Source organism: Anas platyrhynchos, chromosome 5 (assembly GCF_047663525.1).
Source record: "Anas platyrhynchos isolate ZD024472 breed Pekin duck chromosome 5, IASCAAS_PekinDuck_T2T, whole genome shotgun sequence".
In the NCBI taxonomy this organism is placed as follows: Eukaryota; Metazoa; Chordata; class Aves; order Anseriformes; family Anatidae; genus Anas; species Anas platyrhynchos.
The window spans coordinates 13,592,078-13,619,278 of NC_092591.1; the positions used below are offsets into that span (position 1 = coordinate 13,592,078).

General features: G+C 38.0%; 1 long non-coding RNA gene across 1 annotated transcript in view; it reads left to right on the forward strand.

Moving 5' to 3' along the window:
* The window catches only part of LOC110352940 (uncharacterized), a 57,841-nt gene that overhangs the window by 18,450 nt on the left and 12,190 nt on the right, over window positions 1-27,201 (forward strand). The window contains exons 2-3 of the long non-coding RNA XR_005266453.2: window positions 12,668-12,750; window positions 21,060-21,154. This is a non-coding gene — a long non-coding RNA (uncharacterized lncRNA). The remainder of the gene's footprint in view (window positions 1-12,667; window positions 12,751-21,059; window positions 21,155-27,201) is intronic.

Here is a 27,201-nt window from a genome sequence, read left to right on the forward strand (position 1 = left end):
TAGCCACCAAAAACTGTCGATCAACAATGAAGGGGGGGTGTCAGAAATTGTTAGGCTCCTGGGCACATTTCAAAATCCCACTAGATGCCAGTCTGACTACGTATCTCAGAAAAAATGTGGTCCTTATGAATGGTCTCTAATCTCTAATACCTGTGAGATCTTGATCCAAATGATGAAATTAGGCCTAGATCCAGGTCCTGTGGAACAGCTAAAACTCCCTATAGCTGCTGATGACAGAGAAATTCTTATCGCAGAATGGTGGAGACTTCTGGGAGATACGTGTGCTATTTTCAGTGTCTTGTATAGGGTGTGTCACGGAATTGATGGCTGACATTGAAGAAAAGGATATTCTTTCAACCTTCTCTGCTTTCGGTACCAGGTTTGTATTACTTTACAAAAGAGCACCTATCAGCAAGCAAAGGATAGCATTCATTGCTTTACAAGTAGAAAAATACTTGATTGTTTGACTGGATGTTTGTCAGTAAGAGAATAGTTGATTTTTATCTTGAAGAGCAGCATAACTGGAAAGGCAATCAGGGATCAGACATCCAGATCCCAGAGCCAAAGACAGGGGCTAGCTGTGCTGTGACACTCCTGATATCTTGATAAATGACGCTCTTTTGCAGTGGGTGTGAAGAATGTCAACTGTAAGGATGTTGTTACTGATGATATTATTCCCATTATGTAGATTTTGCTTTTCTTTAGAAACTTGTTTCTCATGCTCTGTTACTTTGTGGTATCATCACTGACATCTGTTGTTTTTAGACTTCAACACAGTCATCTTGCCAGATCTACAGTCCACCAGGAACACTAATTATTTATTTTATTTTATTTATTTTATTTTATTTATTTTATTTTATTTATTTTATTTTATTTATTTTATTTTATATTTATATTTTATTTTATTTTTACATACATAAATATTTTTTTTCCTCTAAAAATATTGTTTCAGCAAAGAGTTAGCAGTGTAGTGATTTTGGCTTTTTTTTTTTTTTAATAAGGTGGTTTGTTAGCTTGCAAGTGAACATTATTTAAAAAGGAAGTATCTTGAAGTGTTACAATGCCAACTTCAGTTTCTGGACTGAAGAACCCATTAAAGATTTTTCCCCAAATATTTCTGTTCATCTCACAGCATATACTTACATACCAGAAGACAATGTAATGTGTTCCCTGCTACTTTTACGTGAACTTAGGTATGAGACATTCTAGTTTATGTTACAGCTGCCCAGCCACAGCTGTATATTCCTTGGTGTCAGGATATCTTTTTTCCACACAGAGTTCCCTAATGTCCTGGCTACATGGCTGGGAGAATCTGAAGGGGTTTGCACATCCCTTCATTGCAATAAACTTTTCACTGCATGTGACTTCAGTAAAGACATAGTCTTAGCTCACAGTTGGCTAATGCTACCTGTGTGTGTTGAAACAAATCTTAAGACAGCAAAGTGAGAAGGATAAATGATGGGTTTATGCCTTTCAGTACAGCATATATCAACAGACGGTCGGTTGTCCTGCAAGTACTGCTTTTTTCTGCTCTGACTGTTGTTAATGAAGCTGCAGCTTGCTTCTGTCTATCCCTGGTTTCCGGTGTCTGGATTGGTTTGAGGTTGAGAGTGGTTTCCTGTTTCTGTGCAGCTCTGGGTAGTCTAATTGAAAAGACATGTCAGCAAATATGTGTCCAGTGTGGCTAGGGAAAGAGCCAAGGTCCGGTTTTCTTCAGCTAAGTGCTGTGAATATAGAAATCTTTGTAGAAATAAAAGAAAAATCAATAGGCTGATGTTTGATGTGAACAGCAAAGCTTGTTTCCTTCTAGCAAGCCTGGGCAAGTGCATGGAGGGGAGTATGGGCCTTCTGCAAGAAGGACAAGATGCAGACAAGAACAAGAGGAAGTAGTGACAGGAAAATCAGTTCAGTAGTTGTCCTCTTGTCTTCTTCCAACTTGGCTCTGCATGTATGAATAAACAGAGTTGAATAAGGAAAATACTAAACCTATATATCAAGCCCTTAAGATTGAATCCATCAGGAACAGCTTCAAGTTTGTACCCTAAGCAAAGAAGGGTTATTATGAAAAGAATAACCAAGTATTGCTCTGTGTTATGAAGTGTTTTTTTTTTTTTTTTTTTTTTTTTTTTTTGGGGGGGGGGAGCTAGTTAAGGAAACAATGGCCATTTTGTGAAGAATATATCCATTCATACGATATGATTGAATTTCCAGTGCCATTACTTTGCAGCTAAAAGTCTCTTGGATGCAGTATCGTTCTTTTGATATATTGTAGCAACTGTGATAAACATTAGGAATCCATTGTTTCAAGCAAAATGAATATGGAAAAACAAATTATAGAATTGGTCCAAAAGGCCTCACACTCTAAGGTGCAGATCTTGCATGGTATTAGATGGAAATGTAAGACTACTCATACTTTCTCATACACACAGTATACACTTCCAAGGAACTTAATATCAACATGCAAGACTAAAGCCATGTGTAAATCTTGGAGGATTATACACCTCTTGTATAAGAAGACAAGAAAAATAATGGCAGCATTACTGAAGACTTAGTCTTCCATTTTTAGTGATGGATAAGCAAAGCACACTCTCTCCTTACTGCATCCCTTCAGTTCAAATTCCTGTTGCCCACACTGTTGTGTGTGGTAGTAGGTACCTTCTTCTCTGAAGACAAAAGTGCGAACCAGTGTATCGGTGCTCTAGTGAGAGGCTGAGATGTGTCTGGAGCTACCATAATGTGGTCTGTCCTCAGCCTTTGAGTAGGTGTCATTACTGTTCACCTGCGCTGGGAAGTTGCCCTTTTGCCTTTAACTGGAGTTCTTCTGAGGTTTTCTGCTTCCCCAGTCAATTTGTCTGAATCCCTTGAATCACAGCTTGCCATAGCTTGCTGGCACAGTGATTTCAGCATGCAGTTGAAATGAAAGTAATGTATTGGTCTTTTACAGATGCCTGTCTGATGGGTAGTCTATGTGTATAGAGATGGGAGAGAACTTCTAGGAGTTCTTCTGAAGGTTATATGGCGGTTTATGGCCTGTAGTCATCTTCAAGGTCCAAACCAGTTTTGACAACAGATTTCTCTCACTAGTATGCTATGAAGGGATTATAGGGTTACTGTTGTCCTGACTTCAGTGAGGTGAATTTGGATCTCCACGTCAAAACTACAGGTAAACTGGAGGAAGAATGCAAAGTCAAACCCAGATTGCCTTTGTCCCAGTCTTAGGCATACGAACAGTTGTCCTTTGTTCTTCGTTTCTTTTCCTAAATAGCAAAAATAGAGACGGGTTCAAGAGAGACTGGACAAGTTTATGGAAGAGACATCCTTTGAAGATTGCTAAATATGTAGAAACCACATCCAGCTCTGAAAGTCCCCATGTTGACAACAGTTGGTGTCTGGGAAAGTATTAGCTGGAACTATCATGTATGTTTGTTTGCCCTGCTGTTTGTCTTCCTTAGCCATCTGGTAATGGCTAGATTTTTTTTTTTTTTTCCAAGTTGAAATCAAGGGGTGATTCAGATACCCTTTCCTCTTTGTACAGTCACATTCCTTCCCTTGCTATGGAACAAATGTTTTTGGCACTATTCTAGGTTACCCCCCCCCCTTTTTTTTTTTTTTTTTTTTTAACACCAGAAGACAGCATCATAGGCTGCACAGGAGCTTATTCTTCAAAAATGCTGTTTTGGGGCAGTGGAGATTGTTCCAGTCTTCCTCTAATTCTGCTACAGGTTCACGGGTTTAAGAATCACCAGTTCTAGAGTGGGACCAACCTTTACTATGGGTCTTGACCTTGAGCTTGACTAGAGAAATTCCTTTTTCTTAGTTCAGTGCTATCAGGCATTTTTATTTTCTTCTCCCCTGGTGGAGTCTATAATTTCTATTCTCTGTGTGATTTCTTAACCAGGTTCTGTTATGTGTCATTCTTCCTCCCTTTGGAATAATTCAGAGCTGAGAATGAGGAAGGGGGAACCTAATGATTTCAAGAAGACTTGTGCCCACTGGAATGATAAACAGGCAGCATTATCTGATAGGTCTTTGGTCCTACCAAAGAACCAAAGCATGATTATCCCTGACTCAACCAGTTTATTATTATAAAATGGATTTCCACTGTGCTTTCCACTCTTTCTGTTTGACGTACTCTGTCATGGCAGTGTGCGTTTTACAGACTGTAAGAAACAGTAGCATTATTTATGTAAACATAAAAGGGGGCAAAATATTTGTAGTTCTGTTCAGGTCTGTACTGTCCTATGCCAAGATTGAAAAAGACAAATCCTACATTGCTGAATTCAAATGGATTACCACTTGTGAAATACAGTAACTGTAAATGTGTAAATGCTGCTGTTAGAAAAAAAAAGAAATATATTAGTGTTGTAGACCTTTCCATGTCACTGTTGCAGATTTTATTGTTTGATATATTAAAAACAAAAACAAACAAACAAACAAGGAAAACAAACAAAAAAGCACACAGTTTCCTCTCCCTCCAGGACCATATCCTTTTGTTCCTCACTGTGCATCTCTCTTAAGAGCAACAAGATGTTCAACCAGCTGGACCTGTGCATTACATTCTCAAAGAACTTCTTACATGCACATCTCTTTCAAAAAGTTCACAAATAAATAAATAAATAATTTCAGGGTTTGAGTCACTGCACAGATGCAGAAGTGTTTAAACTGGCTAAACATTCTTCTGCTTTGGTATATAAGGAGTTAACTGCATGGGAGGTGGATCATGCCTATCTTTGCAGAGATGTGGGGTGTGGGGGAATGACAAAGTATTGATGATACAGAGGGGAAGCAGTGTTTGGGAAATTAAGATTGTTCTTAGGAAACCATTTAGCCAGCCTGCATCTGATTAACAGATTGAACCCTGGACATTGAGAGATTTTTAAATATATATTTTTTTGTTTATAATAATTTATAATAATTTGTCTTTATTTCTGGTCATATTGTCCCAGGGATTATGCCTGATCTTGACTGGATCTGTGTTTTTCTGCATCATTTCACTTGCTTACACTACCAAGCCAATGTTTTGGCTGATTTGATCCCTGTTAAGAAGAGGGGGCAGGTCTGAAAAAACAGAATGGGGATTAAAAAAAATGAAAAGAATGTAACTTTTTGATGGGAAAGGTATAGAATGAGAAGGAGATCCTTAAGAGCTTTTATTGATAAAATACTGGAAATGAAGTTTATTTCCCAACTCACTTATGCTATTGCTAAAACACAGATTTTCTCTCTGTCTTAGTAGCTGGAATTTTGATCACTTTTTTTTTTCTTTTTTTTTTTTCCACCCTATCCTTACTTGTTGTTTAATGGTCTTAAGATTTTATTTATTTATTTTTTAATTATTATTATTATTATTTTGCAAATGTCTGGGAGATCTATCACCCCAAATAAGTAGACTTTAAAGGTCAAGAGAGCTCTTATCCTTTCAGTTCATTTCATGAGAGCTCTGAGCAGCAGGCACAGCAATCTCAGCATGGACTCAACGATATTTCCTCACAATGTAGCCAGAAACTGCATGCCTGCAGGGTAAAACAAAATTACCAGTGTTCCCCCATGAATGTCCTACACCTCAAGAGGCCACAGCCAGCTACAGAGCAGTTAGCTGCATGGCTGAGCACTAGCAGTAAATGCTTACTTCAATTGTGGCAACTGCCACTCAGAAGGGATGCATTTAATCTTGAAGGATAGATGTCTCAAGACATCTTGCCTAAGTGACACAAAGTCTCTGGATGTAGAAAGGAGTGCTGAAGGGTTCTGTATGTAGACAGTTTCTCTGTGAAAGTGGGGTAGGTGAAGTGAATATGGATAGAAGTTAATAATTTACCTTTGATATTAATCTTGTCCTCATGTCTAGTGAAAACGCCTAATTAATGCACACAGAAAAACATGAAACCTGACAACATAGAAGAAAACCAAAAATACAGTAAAGAAAACTCTCATTTTGCTCATTGTTATTAATGGAAATGCAAAAAACAATTTGGATGAACCTATGCAATGACCTGATGAGAACTGGATTCCAAACTGTACAGAAATTTTCTTTGGGACTAACATTGCTAAACGAGATGGTGTAACATTACTAAACAGAGAGCATGCCAGTGAATTTCTGCTTCTGATGGACCCCAGTGAGGCCTTCCTGACCCAATCTGTTTCACCACCCAATTCAGACAGAACCTGCTGCTATTCACTATTAAACATTCTGTACGAAAATGGTAATAGCATTGAGATTTCCTGTGAGATAAGCAGAAATTAAGGTCAAACGAGTAAAATGCAGACTATATTTCAACAGCACAGAAGGGTCTAGGGGACACTGTAGGCTTCGAATTCACCCATGCAATTTTGAAAGCTGTGGGAGAATTCTTACAGCATTATATAAAATATATTTTTAAAGCGTTTGCTACTGTCAGTTACTTTGTGAATTTTAAAAGTATAACCTGAAGGTGTAATAAATACCGTGCAACCTGATCTGAAGAGAACTTTAGGTAACTTACTGTAAGCACACACACACAGTTCTTTCTAAATATATTGGCCTATTTACTGTGGCAGTTACCTGTTTAAGACTTGTAGTTATATTAAGTAAAATAGTGTGCCTGGGCTAATACATTTTCAGAGAGCCTATTTGTTTTACTGAAGAATTTATTGCAGCAGTAATAACTGTCAGAGTGAAAGCATGGTTAAAGTGCTAGAGACAGGACCAACTGCAAAGGGTATCTATCAAACTATCGACTTCCTGCCAGCAGTGTTGTGAACTCTTTTGTCATAAACTCAAGCACCCAGAGTTGAAACCTCAATCAATGAAAGGGGAATATGGTATCCAGCTCTTTTAGAGAGGGCATCTCTTCTGGTTGACCCGTTAGGACACAAGTAACAGTTTTTATACAGTGCAGGTTTGATTTATAGATAGCCTTCAGGTTAGCTACTGACATTTATATTTTAAAGGATGAGAACAACACTTAACATCTGAAGGAGTTAAATACGGAGCTCTCGGTTGTACTCTAACAGAAACTTTTATGTTTGTAACCTGCAAATAGAAGTTTCCTCACACTGCGTAGTTATTTGTCAAGAAAAAAATAAAATAAAAAGTTGTGTTGTATTTTTATTTTATTTTATTTTATTTTATTTTATTTTATTTTATTTTATTTTATTTTATTTTATTTTATTTATTTTTATTTTATTTTATTTATTTTTAGCCTTGATTTCGACTCAGTCTCAGCATCCTGGTACCATGGAGAGCATGGTCTTGTTTGAAAATATTTCTGACTGCTGTTCCCTCAGCATTACTAAAGGCAGTATGCCTCTGTCCTCTATGGACATAATTCACTTGTTCACTCTCCAAAACCCCTCCATCTCTCAGAGCTTCTTTTTCACCTGTGACTAGGAACTTGTTTAAAACTTCTACATTATTATAAACAAATTTATAAATAAAGCATAATAAAAAAGTATTCATTCCTAATTAGTCTGTACTTCTGATGTATTCCTAAAATCACTTGATAATGTAACAATGTGGATACAAGGTGTGGGAGACTGGGCATTTGGGCATTTCGTTCTTGGGTTATATATAAATATATATTATAATGCGTGCTTATATATATATTAATTACGGCCATTTGTGGCTAATTGTCATATGTTGCAATCTAGCATGACAGACATTGTGGAAGAACCTGTTAAGTATCTGGACTGTTTGTTGACATCTAAGGCCTTGAGGAGTTTTCTTTAAAACATTATAAAAATACAGACAGCAGAAAGATCTAACCAGCTCTGATTCAGGTCAAAGTCATGCTTGCAAACTGGGGGCAGATGGGTCACACTTTGCTTGCCTTTGCAGAATTCCACTGGGAATTTCATTTTCAGCTCAGTGCATCTGGTAGTTGGACATGCAAATTTCCCTAGGCATCTTTTCCTCATTTTTCTTGAGCTCAGACTGGCTTGCTAGGATTGATCACGTTGTGTTTATTTTATTTTATTTTATTTTATTTTCTATTTTATGTTCAGATGGGTACCCTGCACGTGTCCCATGTGTGAGACAACAGGAAATACTACCTGGGAAATTTCTCTGTTGTGCAGGGTTAGACTGTGTGCTTCTCAGCATGGCTCAGTGTGAACACTGAAGTCAGTCCCTGCTTGCTGATTTCTGTACATTGGCAATTTTTAGCATGGTTTCTGATTCACACAGAGAAATTTACATAGAACTATTTTTCCTGTTTTGGAGCTCCAGTAGAATTGAGGGATAGACATCGGCTTGGTTTGTTATTGCTTGCTGTAGTATATTTACTTTTTGGAGGCTGGGGGAGGTTCTCATTTATATTATGCCTTTCATATGTGTTTCCCATTTTTACAAGGGGAAACTTCCATTGAAATCTGAGTTTTGTGGTGCTGTTAGCTTGATCGCTGCAGTATCATTTCAATTTGTTTTGCTTCAGTGCAAGCATTCACAAATATGTTCCATTCTCCCACCAACAAGAGAAATGACCTAGGTAGATTGTTGCTGTGTGTGTGGTACAACAATCTTGGACCTCAGAAGAGGAACTTTTCCTTTGTCTCAGAAAAATAACATTTCCACCAGTAGATGAGATTTTTTGTGCCATTTGTCTGAAACAAGGTGGTAGATCACAACACAAGAATGAAACAAAAGTTTAGTGCATAACCAGATATTATACAAAACACATTGTCAGTTTCCATGTTTGCATAAGTCCCTTTTTTTTTTTTGTTGCGAGCCATTTTGATTATTATTTTTTAAATTAAAAATTAGTGTCGCCAGACATTGTTATTATTTTTGAAATTTTGGCATATATTCCACTTATGTGGTATATAATGCCCTAAATAGAAGTGGTTGATAACACTTTAATGTGTCTATTTACAAGGATTAAAGTTATTGTATGTACTGGGAGAAGTGATTCCTACTTTCCTTTTATTTTGCACAGTGTAGCATGCTCAATGTTATCAATAGCTCTCAAATCAGCCTGTGATCCATTAGGCCAGTTTATCTGTTGCAGTCTGAATGTGATTAGCTCATTCTCAGTCATATAATTGTCATCTCTATGTACTCCATATGATCAGATTCAGTGCCGATTGGGTTACCTATTGAAATTGATGGGTTCCCACAAGTTTAGTCTCTGCAAAAGTTATCATCAGGATGAAGATGAGCTTTCTCCTTGTAGTGTTAGAGTTATGTCATAAGCACAAAACAAAAATGGGTTTTGAATAAATAATAACCTTTAAGTGAATCGTTGCTTTGAAACATGTAGGAAACTTGGAGTCAATCATGAGATTTCTTATTCAAGAACAGGCTACAGTTATTATCTCCCACACTGAGAAGGATCAGAGTGTGGGGAGCCTTTCCTTCATGCTAATGCTATTGTGACTTAGATCCTTATGAGACACAACTGGATGCTCCTTCCAGCAAATCCAGATTTCTCTTAGCATTTGCTGATGATGTAGTTCAGATGTGTTATTCAGCCAAAAGCAAACATCTCACCACCTCTGAACAATACCATCTCAGGCCCCTGTGTCATTAGCACAGTATTTTTGTTTTAATTAGAATGAGTGATATGCTGCTAGTAAGCATACATATCATGTTTCTTTCTGTAGACTTGAGGCTTTTATGGTTTAGCTTTTAAATTTACTCTGTTTACAATCAATAAAATGTGCTACAGGCTCAATAAGACCAAAATTAACTTAACACAATTAGCTATAATTCAAACTTTCTGCAAATCTGGTTCTTTATTTGCTGTTTTCACTAAATCACTGTGAATGACTGTAAGGTTGAACAGAATCTGATCAGAATACTTTTTATCTAACTTGCATTATTTTGCCCTCCTCTAAATGGTTCCTGCATATCATATCACATGAAAAACAGAACAAAAATCAGCTGCAGAAAAGATACCCTTGCTCATTCTGTGCCCTGTAAGGATCTTTATTTGAGGGTGCCTGATCTGACCCTGGTGGCTGCAGTCCAAACTTCCCATATGGCTGGGAGCCAGATCTGTGTCTCCCAGCACAGTAAGCTCAGGAACCAGCTTCTAGCTGTGGGAAGGTGTTTTTAAGGTGAGACAAGGCGGGGCACACATGTTGTTCTGCCCTGGCTAGAGCAGTGGGCTGTTGAGTGTGGTGCTATGGAGGCACAGGACATGCATTCCAACCTCTCACAGGTGGGTGCAGCCCAAGAGCCACAGTTTGACCAGCCACGACCAGAAGCTCTACAGGCATCTGTGCTGTTTGCGTGCCTTTACAAAGTTTCAAAAATTGACTTTTCTCTTTCTTTAACTAAATGTTTTCCTTGCCTTGGCCAGCACTGACAAGCCGCACAGAGAACTGAGTGATAAAGTAAACAGCATGAATGATGTTTGTTGCTATTCTGAAATAATGATGGCAATTTCTTAAATGATTTTTCACCTAAATGGTGTTTCTCTAAAATCATGTAGGAGTTCAGGCTGATATTAAGACCTAAATTGATGCCAAGGGAGTTATGATTTGGAACAGAGATCATATATTTTATTTCCAAACCCACATTTTTTTTTTTTTCTGGAACTCAGCAAGTATGCAGAAGACTGTCATTGTTAACATTCACCCACATTCAATTCTGTAGATGCTTAACAAGTTTTTCTTAACTAATGGCTTCATAATTGAAAGGAAATATGTAAATAAAGCAGAGTCACAATAAACATTACAGAAAAGGGATAATTAAGCTCCTTTTGTCCATGCATTTTTTTTTTTTTAATTCAAAAAACCCTCTTGTTTTGCATAAACATAAGGCAAAGTTAACTAGCAGTTAAAAATCTTGTTTCTTTCTGGTATTTTTGGTCACTGTACTCAGAATTTTTTAATTCCCTTATTTCAGAGTTTCAGCTGACAGAAATTGAGAAAATATGCATGGATAGAGTGTTTCAGATGCTAAATTAAATGGTGACATGTTAGAAAGCAGCGTATATATTTCCAGCCTGGAGCTCCCAGAGTTATTGTACAAAATTCCACATTAATATCTTACTCAGTTTCTGTGATTATATCCTTTATATCAGTGAATGTCATGGCTGCCAGGTAAAATAAAACCATCTTTTGTGTCCTCTTAAAGTTATGCCAAACCTAATAACGTGTGAGAGTAGGTCTGTGTTGCTCCGGAGCCAGCGATGCCAGCCTGTCCTCACAGACTAATGTGTAATCAATACATCTTTCACCGGCGACCACAGCCCTAGTGGAGCGTGCAGAGATGCCGGTCGATCCATCATAGCCGGAGGTCACTGCCACAGCAGCTTGGCGCCCCCGGGTCGCCTTACTTCGCCTCAGACCCGGCCGTGACTCCCAGGGCTCAACAGCAGCCGGGGTTGGTGCAAGGTCAAGTTTATGCCCAGCGGGGTGTTGGCCTCTTGGATGCTTCTGACACTGACCATTAATTCTCCTCTGTCGCTTTGTTTAACCCTTCCCTGCCAGCCCCTGTGCAGCCTCAGCTGGGGCTCGGGCATGCCAGGAGGATACCTTCTCAGTCGCCCCATAGAAGTCTTGTTTTGATATTTCAGTTCCTCTGTCAGGTTTTATTTTTTTTCTCAGTCCAAATGGGAGACACTTCCTGTAGCTCTGCAGAAATTTCTATAGCGAGGAGGGCTGCAAGTGCCAGTGAAATTCAGGTTTGGGGTGCCTAATCTGACACCCACAGTGGCCCAAGTCAGTGAGTTCACCCCATGCATTGTCAGGAGCAGCGTTTGCCCACAACTACAACATGCCTTTATATCTGCAGGCTTGTAAAATGAAGAGTGTTATCAAAGTTGCTTGAGGATAGTTTGATTTTTTTTGGGGGGGTGGGGCGATTTACCCTCCAGTAGTTTAAACAAACACATGACCTACCTCAGTATCTCAAGGTTTCACCTAAACCTGACAGTGAAATAACTACAGCATCATGAAACATTCTTGCACTACCTTAATAATCCTCAAATGAGCAGGAACTGCTTATCAAATCACTGGAAGCCTTGCTCTCATGAGATTTGTAAAATTTTAAGCCTCATTTGTGGACCATAAAGTTTTGCACAAGCTTGGATATGCACTATATATTTGACCTGCTTACTACATTGCCACAGGAGGTAGCCAAGTAAAATAATTTGACTTGAGTAAAAAGGGGCAGATACTTTTATGATCACTAATAACATTTTTATAGCTACGAAAGCCAAGATAATAAGTATAATCAAATCATAAGTTTGAGGACATAAACTGATTATAGTACCAGCAATGGTCAGGAAGAAATTTTACCTTCTGTCAAAAAAAAAAAAAAGTGCACAGTGGCTAAAATTATAAAGGACTTAATCATCTTACAGCTGGGCACTGACAGCTGTAGCACAATAGACTAGGCAGGGCTGAAGTCTGCTCTGGTAAGAAAAAACCTTTGATTAGCTTCTACATTCTGGTATCTAAAAACACCCTTATGGCTTACACTTGTCTATTGTCATGTCTTTCTACTTGCCCTCTGTATTGTCCTTGTAATACCAGGCCTGACACCTCATTCTTTGCAAGTGTCTCTGTGCCTTGTATCTCATATTCCTACATTACTCTATTTTTCTTTCATTAGCCAAGATTTTGCTATTTCATCATTTAAAAGCAATCTGTTTTTCTAAAACCTAAAGAGGGACTGTATTCTTTGTGCAAGGATTCCTCTGCTTTGCATACCCTGTACATGACCTTGTTCTGTTTACAGTTGATGGGAATATCCTCAGAAGCTCTCCCAGAGCCAATGGGACCCAGGCAGGAGGTGGACCTTGATATCATCAGATCATTCAGGTGATGTGCCCTTCGTGTGCCTTGTGCACTCATTCAAGGAGCAGCACACTTTCACAGTGCCCATCACTTAGAGCATTACAAGGAGTAACAATTTGACACCACGTGAATGAAAACTAACACATATAGTTATAGCAAATATTAACCCACAGCACCATCATTCAATAAGAATAATAATGTCCTTTGTGTGCAAGTCTTGAAAGAAAAATTTGTACTGTTAATTTGTATATGCAAATAGCTTTTGAGAATGTTTGTTCTTTTCCTATTATTTCTAACTAGAGTTGAGGCTATTAGCAGAAAAACTTCTAGTGAATTGTGTGGGGATAGACAGAATGAAGTTTCAGGACAGGTGTCAGTGTACTTTCCTTAGGTTCTAGAAGATGTGCATGTATCATATGAGTCATACATAAAGGATTACTTTAGCTGTGAAAAGTTAGATATCTTCTGAGCTTTTTTTTTAAAATCAGCAGAGAGCCTATAAGCTCTAAAAGGTGATTCATTTAAACAATCTCTGCACATGCGGCCTTACAATATGATGAATTTCCCTCTGAACTGCCCCTCTCTCTCACCTGTTACAGAGAAATCTAGACAGACATATTATTAAACTCCAGCATTGCAAAATTGAAATTAGATGAGAGAAATCAAGGGATCAGTGTTTACACTCAATTTCTATCACCAGTTCTCTTGGTGAAGAGAATTCTCCAAAACCCTTTAAAATTTCTGTGACTGCTTAGTAAAGGATCCATGCTAGTGTCTAAAAGTTGCATGTCTGAACTGAATAGCTGAACAACATGTGTGTCAAAACACTGGAGCTTATGCTCACAGATAAGTATGTAACTAGGTACTTTACTGAAATGGCAATGCTTTTGCTGTGGTCTTTCCCTAGTCAGTTCGGTCTTATTGCCAGTACAATTTTTCATTTTATCATCTGTCCTATGAAGTTGAAAGCTTTTTGAGACTGGAGTCTTGCTTGCTACTTTTACTAAAGCACCCAGAATTGCTTTAGACCTTTGCAAAGAAAGCGTACGTATAAAGATTGCAAGAAGAAGGCATTCTGTAGAAACTACAGTTTCTGTAGAAACTATTCACACTAAGGGTAGGCTGTGATAAAAAAGCCCACAAACGAACAAAAGACACCCAAGAAGAATCTGCATTAAAAAATAAATCAGACTAAGACATTCAAGAAATAATAGAGAGGCTGTTTGTGAGATAAAAGTTTCATCAGCAGGCATGGAGTTGTCTGACTTGACACCTTAAGATGAATGAAAGTGGCATGTCATCTGCATCTTTCCAGTGCATTTGAATTTATTTGTGGGAAGCAAATATTAAGTTACATAGGACAGCCTATTTTTTTCCTGTGGGTCCTAATTGTAGGTTGAGAACAATTTGTCCCCACTCTGTCTTCCCTCTGTCCACCACGCTCCTCAAGAAAAATGTTAGAAAAGTAAAGATGAAGTTAAATCTAATCTTCAAAAAATTTGGTGAATGTATGCCCAACTGAACAACACCCACTCTTACACTGAAACTAATTTCTTGTGCTCATATGGTGTAGCTGAAGCAGTGTTTATAAAAAGCAGAAGTATGAATTTGTACATTGGGTATCTGCAGACAGGATTACTCACAAATGCTTGGCACTGGTGCCAGTGATGGCTTTTGTCAGGCAATGGAAAAGAGCTGTCTGTGAGCATGTTTAGGAAAGAAGGGATGGACTTTGATCTCTGCAGAAGAAAAGTCCATGGAGGAATATTTCTACACTGATCCCAGAACAACAATGAGAGTGATTCAATATACAAAGAAATAGAAATAGCTGGTCCCATTGTCTTCTGTGCTCTGATATCTGACCTAAAACCCACTGCCTGAAATAAACTAAGTTGCTCAGTGGCAACTGAACACAACTGGCAGTGCAATTTGCTAATCATCTTTTATGCACTTGAAATATTGCCATATTCTGCCAGAATCTTCTGTTTCCACGTGTACTTCATGATACTTATAAAATCTAGCTCTACCAAACCACAGCAATTTACAATGATGTATGGTCATTACTTCGTTCTTTTTTTCTGTCAAGATAAACCTCATGAATGATGTGATAATAAATGCTGTATTAGAACTCATAAATGACTAAGGTTTCTATTATGTAGACAGTTCTGATGTTTTAAGATAAATTTATGTTAGTATGCTTGCACAGATACTAATGAATTAATCTGAAGTGTGTGAAATTTGTTGGTGGGTTTGAGACAGTGGATTAAAATTAGAAGTAAAATTGGTACAAGAAGAAAAGAAGCGTGAAAGAAAATACACAGTGGGGGAAATCAGGAGTGAACAAAGCAGGCAGGCTTATCTTGGGCTTGGGTTCACTGCTGAGGGAGCAGGAGAAGTTCTTGAGAGAAGGTGCATGCAAGAAGCTCCTAAAGCTATGTTAGAAGTCTGCTTGCCTGTAGGGCTAAGATAAAATAGGGTACAAAGGCTTGCATGGAAATTGCTTTTTTTTTTTTTTTTCCTTTTTATTTCTCCTCCTGAAAGGATGATGGGGACACAGAAACATGTATGCCTAGAAGGTCTGGAACTAATGTGGGGAGAACACCTGGCATAGCAGGGGCTAAGATAAATAAAGGCCACAGGAACTGAGAAAGAGAGAGAGAGAGAAATCGTGTAGTTAAGCACAGCTAGAAGTTAAGTTGGAATACATGGTAGAGACAGCTGTTTGAAAGTGTGACCTGATAAACAACTGTAATGTGGGAGTGATAAAATGGATATAAAATTTGTTCATGATGACATTAGTGGTTGAAACAAACCTTGTGGAGCAAATGCTTAAGGTCTTAGTGTAATTTTGAAGAGAGGAATTAATAAACATTATGTTTGCAACAGAGAAACTAGAAGAGCCAGAACATTACATGTACAAGACCAGAGGTGCTTGATCACTCAGGGTAGCCTTGACAAAACCATCAGACAGCAAAATCAGAGGGTAATCCAGAAATAGATGGTAGCATACAATGAAGTGGAATTTGTACTAGCAGCAGAGGTAGTAGTGACAACATAAGTAAACAATGTAAGTGATATAGAATACATGTTTCAATTTCAGTTTTCTCTTACAGAAAAAAGAGGTTTTAATCTCTTTATTGGAACATGGAACTGACATGTCGACCAAATATTTTAAGGTTAAAAATGTGGGCCTGTAGTGATCTATTAATAGATGGTTAAACAGGTAACACCGAGCTCTTGCATGAATATAGACTGTAAAGAGAAAAATTCATAATATTTTATATAATAAATATAAACCTCATAATATTTCTGAGTTCAAAACACAACATAGATACCAACATATCAAATAGAGGTAGTGTATTGAATTTATGTGGCAAGGTTTTAGTAGTAGGGGGCCACAGGGGTGACGTCTGTGAGAAGAATCCAGAAGCTGCCCCGTGTTAGATAAGGGCTAATTTCAGCTGTCTCCAAAGGAACTGGCCACTAGCTGGAGCCAAGCCAGTAAGTGGTGTTGTTGGCACCTCTGAGAGAAGATTTAAGAAAGGGGAAACAAAACAAAACAAAACAAAAACTTCTGCACAACAGCGCTGGGAGAGAGAGGAGTGAGAACCAGCCTCGCAGACCCCAAGGTCAGTGCAAAAAGAGGGCAGGAGGTGCTGTAGTCATGCCGCACAAGTTCCTCTGCGGCCCAAAGAAAGGCCCCTGATGGAGCAGGCTGTTCCCCTGCAGCCTATGGGTCCCACACGGAGCCGATCTCCATGCTGCAGCCCGTGGAGGAGCCCCTGGTGGAGCAGGTGCATGTGGCCTGGAGGAGGCTGTGGCCCATGGAGAGCCCCCGCAGGAGCAGGCCCCAGGCCGGAGCTGCAGCCCGTGGAGAGGAGCCCACGCAGGAGCAGGGGGTCTGGGGGGAGCTGCTGCCTGTGTGGAACCTGTGCTGGAGCAGTTTGCTCCTGGGGGATGGACCCCATGGTGCGGAGCCATGTGGGAGCAGTTCTTGAGGAGCTGCTGCCTGTGGGTAGCCCCTGCAGGATCAGTTTGGGAAGGATGGCATTCCATGGGAGGGACCCCACATGGAACAGTGGCTGAGAGTGACCCTGAAGGAGCAGCGGAGATGAAGCATTAGGGAATAACCGCAGCCCCCATTCTCTGATCTCCAGCACTGCTCGGGGAAGGAGGTGGAAGAGGATGGATGGGGGGGGTGGGGGAAAGAGGTGTTTTTAGTTTGCTTTTAGTTTCTCACAGTTTTAGCTTGTTATTAATAGACAATAAATGACAATAATCTCCCAATGCTGAGTCTGTTTTGACCTTGATGGTTGTTGTTGAGTGATCTCCCTGTCCTTATCTCAGCTCTTGAGCGCTTTTTATTGTATTTTCTTCCTCTTTCCCTTTGAGGAGGGGGAGTGAGAGAGCAGTTGTGGAGCTCTGCTGCCCAGATGAATAAAACCACCACAGGTACATAGACTATAAACAGCTTTGTGTGCTTCAAGTTTAGAAGTCACTTTAGATAATCAATTATAAAATTTATACAATTTGTATTCTAAGAGAATAACAGGGAAATAATTATATATCCAGCTGTATTCAGAAGTAACCCTGTGACAGAAGAACTGAGGGTCAGCAATACTGTACTACCAGCAACCTCAGGAAAGGTTGGATTATGGTCCTTTTCCATAATCCGTTCAAATATATCTGTGCAACGTTGAGAAGGTTGGCAGAGAATCACCTCCACACCTAGTCCTTTTCAGTCCTAACTCTTATTCATTCGCACTCCTGGATGAGTAATGTAATGCTAATCTGTCTTTTACAACTTTGCAAATAAACAAACAAAACCTCCAACCCCTATATTTCTAAAGCAAAGCCCTACAAAGTAAAACAGAAAAGAATCCACATTGGGAATATTAAGAGCAGTACTGGAAAAAAAAATAAAAAAAAGATAAAATTTTGTACGTTAGATACAACCCTCTGAAGTATGAATTCCCCTGAATTTGGATTTGCAGTACGGACATATTTCTTGTTCTCACTGAAGAACGGTGAGTTATAAACCTTGCTATGCCTTAGCCCTTCCACTGTATGAGACGATGAGGTGTAAGTGGCTTTTGTAACCTTCCATAAGGTTTTTAGTATGCTGTGATATTTTCAGGGCAGGGACGAGATACAATAAAGTGAGTTAAATGAAAAGAAAAAGCATTAACAGTGGATTTCATCTTAGTATTTAATTAGCTAGAGGCCATGTAAGAATAGACTAAATATCAGCACAGGGTTCTTGATTACAATCTTAGAACAGATGGGCATTTTTATCTTGAAAGGATGACCAGCTTATCTGTAGTTTTCCAGCTATCATGACTGATCTATATCTTCTTTATCCAGCCTAATCAAGTACAGAAAGTTTATTAAGATAATAAGGCTGAAAGTTATCACCACTTCAGCTCTCTAATCTTGATGCAGTTTTGCTGCGTTCTGTGTTTCAAGAGGTCTGTCAGCCAACAAAGGCTAAAGTTTGAGGGGTATCATTTACAGGCCTACAATGATTTTTTTTTTTTTTTTTTTTGCTCAACAACAAGCAACTTAAAACCAAGGTTAAATTGATGGCAAGAGGTTATTGTCATGACAACTCCAGCAGGCTAAACACAGAATATAAGATCAGGGTAACAGGTGGAATTCTTTGCCGAAAACAAGCAGGTTCCTGGCCCTCCTAGTGACTCTACTTTCTTGGCATTGCTGAGAGCAATTCTGACTTACCTTCTACAAGCACAGGAGAGAAGATGGTTTAAATCAGAATAACCACAGTAGTGGAATCTATGCCAAATGTTGTGGATGAAATGGTATGCATAACCAGTGGATGTATACGTTGAAGAGCCAAATGTCAGGAATTTAAAATTTGTGTTTGCTCTTTTAATATCTTCTGTTTTTTAGAAGAAGATATTTATAATACATTTTAAAAGAAGAAATTTTTTAATATCTTCTATCTTCTAAACATTTTCAGTATAGTCATTTTTATTACTTATAAGTTATTTCATTTTAAAATTAAAAAAAACTTCCTTAAGAGATTTTAAATTTGGATTTATTTTTAAACCCAATTATGTCATAAGAGATGCCTTCCATTCTATTAGGATGACTACATTTTTTGCATTATCAAGAAAGACCAGTTGATTTTTGGTAAGTTTTTTATGAACACATCACTGTGTCCATGATCAGGTGACTGCATGACACTTGAAGTAGAAAAGCGGTTCACAGCTAATAAAGGTCCAGTAGTTAATAATCTGAAAAAGGTTTTGTGTTTTGAACTGTTTTTTTTTTTGTTTGTTTTGTTTTTCAGAAGTAGAGGCATACCTACTATTGCCACTTGAGTACTAGATTCCCATTTTGCTTTTGGATATCCTGGCAATACATTGCTTGGCAAGAAGTCTCAATGTCTGTGGAGTAATCATTACCTGTGAGCAGAATAGAAAAGAGCACAGTCTATCGGTAGTTATGGCACTTCTTGCCTTGCCTTTACAAGCCAGAAATTCTCAGGGAGATGGGCTATGGGGCTTTTGACTGAAAGATCAATGTTTAAATAAAATCTGTGTGCTGATTACACATCTACACATTCAATCAATGAGTCACTGAAATTCCATAACAAGCTAAATATTGATGACTGGAAAACAAATGTGTGCAATTGCACTTCACTCTGTTTTTTCTTGTTCTTCCTAATCTCACCAACCCTTAATAAATATGGGGTTATTACTGCCACTTATGCTACATGTTACCAGCTATTGTGTTATGAAGTGCTACAGTTTGCTGTTATTGATCTTACCTGTCTTTTTAATTATTAAAGTGACCTGAGGTTTGGTTTGGTCAGCCATGCAGGTCATTCTTCCACCTTAATGATGTGAAATGCTATTGTCAGGGTGAGGGAGTCAGAGTACCCATAGTTTAATGCTCTTTTACATGCCAATTATTCTCCAGACTATAGAACAGCTGCAGTCAATTAAACATCAAAATCTGGAGGTCATCTGTCTGCTTCTTGACCTCTCTGTGACTGAAACTTAACAATAGATATCTTTGATAATCTTGCTTTTCCTATGAAAGAAATTGTGTTCTAAACTGTACAGGTGATGCCCCAAAAAGCCAGGTCATATTTCAGCACAGACAAATTTGGGAACAGAGCAAAAAGTGTGGTCAGAAGGACCTGAACAGAAATGCATAATCTAGATCAAATAGTTTTGGATATGTGAAGGTTGTGCAAGAAGATGGTCAGTTTTTCCAGAAGGAGACAGAGATGCTAAAACTCTGGTCTTGATCAGAATCTGACCAGTGATATCATAGTACTGCCAATAATGGAATGAAGCAGAATGTGACAACCATTTAGTGTGTTCGTATCATGCTGCTGTATGCAAATCGGGCATCTTTCAGGAACCTCCCACTTTTGTACCATGGATACTGCTGTAAGTAATATGAAATATAACCCAAAGTTAAACCTTATAAATAGGTTTTCCAAGGGATTTATAAAAGAGACTGAAACAATTATTCATTATCTTGTAACTTATTTGTGTTTTTTTAGCCCTTTAATTTTACTGATAAAATATCAATGAAGGCTTTTCATTTTTCCTGGTTCTTACCTTCCTCTGTTAGGAAAAGGTTTCATCCTACAATTTGTTTTCATCCAATATATATTTTAAATACACATAGAAATATCTAGCCATTTGTTTTGTGACCGTATATGTAACTTTCCCCTTATACTGATGTTTTACATATATATATGTATTACTTTAAAATTGTTGTGATAGAAAGGGACAAAGTCTTTTCAGGAGAGGTGTTCATTTATAGCATAGCAGATTTGTTAACCTTTTAAACAGCATATAAAAATCCAAGTCTTTACAAAGATTGTACAGTCCGGCAAACAGCAAAGCCTGAAGCCTTACTCTATGACAACCACTCTTTCAGTTTCTGATGCTTGTTAGTGTAGCTTCTAATTCCTTTAAAATATAAAGTTCTGTAGGCCCTTGAAACCATTTGGAAATTGAACCAAATGTTCAGCACAAAATTTTGCTATCTGCTTGAACGTAGCTATTCATTGGATGTGTCCTGGCAGACAGCAAATTTCTGGATAGTTTACTCTACTGGCATTAGTCCTCAGAGTCCTAGTGACCAAGGATTTGCCTGTTTGAGAGATTTTGTCTCTTCAGCTAACAGAGCAATGGGAAACAAATCACTCTGGGTGTAATCCAAAGCCCAGTAAAGTCAGTGGAGGCATTTGTGAAAGGGAGGTTAGGAGGACAATCTTTAGTAATGATTTCTCCAGAGCTCTCTCTTACAGTTGGTTTACCATTGATCTGTTTTTTTAACCTTTGTAGTAAGCTGAAAAGTTCACTTCACTACTTCCACTCTACTGAGAAATGCTGAGCTGAGAGCTGGAAGGATTTTTGGTTGTTTTCCTGACGTTAGGCTGGTGAGTATTTACATATCATCAGAAGGATATATTTTATTTTATTTTATTTTAATTTAATTTAATTTAATTTAATTTAATTTTATTTTATTTTATTTTATTTTATTTTAAATTTTGGAAGGAGTACGCCATAAGGTAGTTGGTTATTAAAGGTTTTACAAATATAAGCTAACAACCTAAATTATACTTGCATATGGCTATAACAATCCTATTTTCTATCTTCCCTGAGATATTTATTTCTTTATACTTTCTACTGCAAGAATAACTACTTGAAGCAAATGTGCTATGTAGTATTGCACTAGGGCGCTATGGATTTTTAAAAAGTACCTCTTTTGCGATATGTTAAAAAAAATCTTGGCTGATTACAACTTGTTAGCTTTGCTGCTGCTCCAGTTCCGTTTACAAAAAAAAAAAAAAAAAAAAGGCTTTATATTCCCTCCCACTGATTTTCAACTAAAACAGAACTTAGTTGCCTGCTGATCCTGCTGGCTTTTTTAAATGAAAAACTTATTCTTCTTAAACTACTGGAAAATTATGTTTAAAAATCAGCATAATTTCATTGCCTTTTATTTCTGTCTGTCATGAAACTGCTAGGCTGCTTTCTGGAGCAACTCAATATAATTTAATGCAGAAATTTAGTTATAGTTATAAATATACTGACTGAAAAATATTTTAATGATCCAGAGATATTAGTCACTCTATAGTAAAATTGTCTGTGTGCATACACTGGAAAAAAAAAATCAGTGTCTATAGATGCCTCTGTCTTCATAACAGATAAATGCATAGGACTGAGACTTGGCAGGTTCGCTAAGGAGTGACTTTTCCTAGCCAGTGTACTGGATGTGGTTCAGCCATTTAAATTGCAGAGGACATAGAAATTAATTCAGCGTGATGACATTGCATTACTTTTGTTTTTAAGAATTGTAAGAACCATTCTTAGAGTCAGGAGAACATAGAATAAGAAACTTTACTTGAAGACTGGTAGAGAATGACAATATTTCTACTTATTGAACAACATGGTGGGATTGTGCAATTTCCCATTTCTCTTCAATATGGATGAAGTACATAGGAAGAACCAACAACGCTGATGAGTTCAAGTCTTGCAGGGGTCAAAATTCACGCTTTTCTGAATATTTATGAAAGCTGTGTGTGTTTCATAAAATTTTGGTGAATTTCCAACCATTCTATTTTGATGTATTCCTTTTGGACTGACTATGCACCTGTCCTTTTCAGTTTTAATACATGTACCAAATAATTGGCCATAAAATGGGACACAAGAGTATGAGAGGCACTTCTTATACAGCTTGGTAGACCTCAACGTACCTTTTAGTAAGTAATTCAGTGTGCAAGACAGGGCTTGGGCTGCAAGACCAGAAGAACCATTAAGATCTTACAAAAGACAGAATATTTCACCAAAGGATTATTCTGCATCAAAACCTGCATCTTTTTTTTTTTTTTATTATTTTTTTTTATTTTTATTTTTTAACAGAGGAGGAGGCAGGGGAAATACTGACTACACTAATGGGAGAATTTCATGTGATGGAAAATCAGCTCCATCTCCCATTTTCCAATGGTTAGTTACATTCACTGTTCAAATCATGTGCCTGACTGTGGCTGAAAAGATCATACATACTTGGAGAGCACAGTCTGTATAGTTTAAATATAGTCAGCCAACTGACTGTCAACTGATCCTTAATGGAAAGATCAAAGAAAATTAGTATTCTTAACTGGTAATCTGCATTACAGATTACCAGTTCTATGAGAAACCTCTTTTGGCCCCTATGCTTTCCCTCCCCCTCTGTACTATTATTATAGGGAAGGTATCACACAGTTCTTGTTTGGCACTGTTTACTCAGTGCCCGAATAAAAATTAGTTGGGGAAGAAAATGGTGTATATCTTTTTCTCTCTTCAAATGGTACAATTTTCTCACTAAATTCTGGCTTAGGGTGCGTGACCAATATTGCAGGAGTTTTTCAGATTTATTAAAAGCAAGAGAAAAGTGCTTTTATCCTATTACCTTTTTACACCGATGGGATTCAACTTAACCTGTGTCTCTAGAAACATTTAGTTTGCTGCTGGCTCACTCAGAACCTGAACACAGTTGCTATCACAGTGACTGTCATATTAATAAGTCTTCAAACTGCTTGGATTAACGTGACTGCTGAAATAAATCAGAGTAGTGACCCAGTAATTCTAGTGTCCTGTCATTAAATCACTTAGGACCAGACGCTCCAGAAAAAAGAATGAAAAGTACTCTTACTTAAGCTCCATCTGTTGGCTTATTTGCACAGTCACTTTTCTACTAGTAACATGAAATTCATACTTAGAGTGGTGGGAAGTCTCTTCTACCAACCTAAACTTGAGCTGTCTTCAGAGTAGCCTCTGAACATTTCAAGGAAATAGTCACAGTCTTGTAAAGTTCACTCTGCTGCTTCCTGCACTCTTCAGAGACTTTCTCACTCATTACTGCAAGTGGGCGAGTGCCTTTTTCAAGCCCTGTAAAAATGGAAAATCTAGCAGATGGTAGATATGGCCTATATGCCTGAAGTCCCTTCATATCCCTCTGTCATGTTTCCAAAACTACTTTCCAGTGTGCTTTCCCATGGAAGTCATTGGAATGTTCCTGTTGGGTGTGATTATTACATTTCCTTTTCTATCTTCTTCCCCCTCCTCTCTTTCCCTACTCTCCCTCCCCCTTTGTTTTTTCCCAACTGTAATTCAGAAAAAATTAGAGGCTTTTGCCATCATGTAAACACATTTATGGTAGATTTTGAGGGAAGACTAATTGGTCAGGCTGACTTACACCTCCTGCAGTATACTTCAGGGAACTATAAATCACTTTCAGTTGGATCTGGGTTTATATCAAACCTGCTGCTTCCATTGCTTCCCACAGGCTACCACTACATAGTTTAGCTTGTTTTTCCTGTTCTTGTTATGTGTTTTGACACTGTGGTGTATTACCAACAATCAAATATAGTCAAATGTAGTCAGTACTAACATAACCATCACCTACTGGTGATAATCAGAGGGGTTTCTTATGCACGCTTGGGTCAGAAAAATAAGATGAAATAAAAAACAGGATATCTTGTTTAAAATACCCATAGAAGGGAGATATATCTGTTTGCATCAGCTTGGGACTCACATAGCCTGGACCTCAGAAGCCAAAGGAAGGGACTGAGAGAACAATGAACTGCCAACTGTAGGAGAAGATCAGATCTGAAACCATCGAAGGAACCTGAGGGTGCACAAGTCCGTGGGACCTGATGAGATATATCCACAGGTACTGAGGGAATTGGCAGATGTAGTTGATAAGCCACTCTCCATCATATTTGAGAAGTCATGGCAGTCTGGTGACTGCCATCTTCCTACTGACTGGAAGAGAGGAAACATTGCTGCCGTATTTAGAAAGGGAAAAAAGAAAGACACAGGGAACTACAGACCAGTCAGTCTCACCTCTGTGTCTGGCATGATCATGGAGAAGATCCTTCTGGAAACTTTTCTAAGGCACATAGAAAATAAGGAGGTGGTTAGTAACGGTCAGCATGGCTTCACTAAGGGTAGATCATGCCTGACAAATCTGGTGGCCTACAATGTGGTTACAGCATTGGTGGATAGTGGAAGAGCAACTGACATCATCTACCTGTACCTGTATAAAGCATTTGACACTGTCCACCATTACATTCCTGTCTCTAAATTGGAGAGAAATGGATTTTTTGGATGGACCACTCATTGGGTGGATGGTCACTTTCAAAGAGTTGTCAATGGCTCAAAATCCAATGATCAGTAACAAGTGGTGTTCCTCAACCTGGTGTAGTGGAAGGTGTTCCACATGTCAAGGGTGTTATAACTAGATGATTTAAAGTTCCTTCCAACCCAAAAATCTTCTATGATTCTATCTCAATGGTGTGAGCACTCTATCACCTCTCCTATACTCCTGAGTTGTTGTGTGACATGGACATTAAACTTAGAGATTTATAAAGGATTTATAAAGCAGAGGTCAGTTATTCTCTAATTCCGGTATATTCATTATTCACTGGGTCACTTCTAGGAGCGTTCACCCAAGCCTTAAGTTGTCCTCAGCAAGCTGATTTTTCTACTCATTGTACATGACCAGAATTGGTCCCTTTTGTACTAGGCACAAAGATATTTCATCAACATAGGCATTTAATTTTTTAGTGCGTCACTTTCTTTAATTATCTTCCTCATGACCAGCAGGTTGCATATATACAGGCTGAGATGTAAATGCAGAGATACAATGGGTCACTCCATGTGAGTAAAAATTACAATACTGTTGTATGAGTGCTGTATACTGATGTGTCACAGTGAAGTCCATTTGAAGGAGGATACCTTCAGCCAGAGAAAGTATTTTGATTACTAGTGAGTACTGTATAAACAGTTGGGCAGTTCAGATCTGTGTTTCCATCCAAACTTTAAATGCCAAGAGTTTATAAATGGTTTTGGTGGTATCCTGTGAAAGTATGCTTTGTCTGGACACAGCAGAGTATTTCTTACAACATCATAAGTAGAAACGTTTATGTATTAAACAATACCAAAGTAAAATAAAGCCCAGGCATGCTTAAACATTAGGGAAGTCACTATGAAGATTGCTTGTAGCAAAATTCTAGTTAATTCTAGAATTAACTGTTGAGGAAGCAAGAGCTATTCAACTCTGGAGTTTGCTTTTTCTTGCTCCTGATAACACATTCCGACCAAAATCATAAAGATCTTCCCGAAGGACATATTTTTTTGTCCTTGCAACATGCAAACACAAAACTGAACTGAAGATATTTTTGAAAACTTCCCTGGCATATGGATTATTTTATTCCTCTATGCTTTATTCCTCCAAAGAGCAGCAGCCTCAGTCTATTATCAAATAATAGCTAATCAATATCATACGCTTTTTTTTAGGTACATAGACACATCTGAATAAACTTACCTGTACTTTGTACTCAAAAGTATCCCCCAATTGGGGATAATTGGGGAATATATTATTTGTCCATTTATAGAACCAGTTAATATTTACATTTATTGAGGCTAATAAGTACAGGAACAAATACAGATATTTTTAGGTACTCTTGAAACTGACTCACTTTCTTAAATGTTAACTATAAAAGAAATCCCAACAACTAAAAAAATCTGCTGTGTGGACAAGTATTGTGTTTGCTTAACTAGAGAAAAAACATGTAAAAATGTGAACATTTGTAGTGGCAGGAAAAAAGAAAGAATGACAGATTTGGATTAATATTCTTTTCTAAATAATGTTTAATGCCTAATTTTGACTTCTGCAAAAACACAATTAGAGAACAAATTTAATTTTTGATAAAATAGAGAACCCGAATGTATTCTTTGTTTCTCACTCCTTTCATTCCAAGTTCTTAAAATGCATTAAAAAATGATACTAGCGACATCTATATGCTTTTCTGCCAATTGTGTGGATCTTCAGCGGTCCATAGAATAATATATGTAACATTCAATTTTTCAGACAAGATGTGAGGGGTTCATATAGGAGAATAGAGTTCAGTTGTTGAATTTTAACTCAGATACTGCAACAAGTGGCAGTGCTAACTGAACTGCAACATCAGCCCCCCTTTCCATCATAGGTGTCTATTGAAACTCAATGTAAAAATTGCTATTGACTTCAAAGTGGATGGAATCAGGTCCAGCAGTGGTTTCAGTGTATGCTTACTGCTTGCAAATAGGCTGAAAATATCAAGACTGGAACTTCAAGGACAGTACTGGAAGCAATGGTTAGCAAACTCTGCCTGCACTCCAAAAATAACCCAAGGTCACTTTGAGAAAGTGTCCTCAGTAACTAAGCCTTTGAATCAGGCATCTAGGTTTAAAGTACCAAAAAAATTCAAGCTGTAAATTATGCACTGATGCAAAGCTCTAATCTATCTTGTGGGAAGTTTTCCTTTACCTTCTTTGCATATGATGAAGCCCTATACTATCAGTGTGTGAGTGTGCGTGCATGTCTCTATGGGCACATAGCATTTCTCTTCTCTCCTACTGAAACTGGATTAATCAAAGGTGGCTTCATTTCAGAGCT